Source organism: Buceros rhinoceros, unplaced genomic scaffold, assembly GCF_000710305.1.
Source record: "Buceros rhinoceros silvestris isolate BGI_N320 unplaced genomic scaffold, ASM71030v1 scaffold4645, whole genome shotgun sequence".
NCBI lineage: Eukaryota > Metazoa > Chordata > Aves > Bucerotiformes > Bucerotidae > Buceros > Buceros rhinoceros.
Window position 1 is genome coordinate 15,846 of NW_010412136.1, and position 692 is coordinate 16,537.

Below are 692 nucleotides of genomic sequence, written 5' to 3' on the forward strand. Positions count from 1 at the left end.
CTGTGTTTCTTACACCCCAGGATGCGGTTTGCCCTCTTGGCTGCCAGGACACACTGCTGACTCCCACTGAGCCTGCGGCTGGCCAGCCCCCCCAGATCCCGTTCTGCAGGGCTGCTCTCCAGACACTCTTCTCCCAGTTGGTAGTTGTTCCTCTGTCTCAAGTGCACAATCCAGCATTTCTTCCTGTTAAATTTCGTACCACTGATGATTGTCCAATGCTTAATCTGTCTAGATCTCTCTGCGAGGCCTCTTGGCCCCCAGGGGAGTCAACAGTAACTCCCAGTTTGGTGTCATCAGCAAGCTTGCTAACGGTGCATTCAACTCCTGCATCCAGATCACCGACAAAAATATTTAAGAGATATTAAACTGGTGTTTGGATTATGTTTAACCCCTAAGAAAGGACGACCAAGGCGCTCGGCCTCTCTACAGAGAGCAACTAAACCAAAAAGTGCCGTGAGAATAATTAAGCAGCAACAGATTGGGGGGTTTTTGCTACTACAACCTGCAGCAAATAACAAACACCCCGCCTCCAAGTTCTCCCCGAAGTTTCACCGCTCAGAAGACACCATGCAGTTACTTCACCGCAGACAAGCGCCAGGCTGCCCCGCGGGCCGGGGCCCTGACGGGCGCCACGGCGAGCTGAAGTAAGGCGGGATTGCACCCCGCAGCCCCGCGAAGGGGCCCGGCCCTTT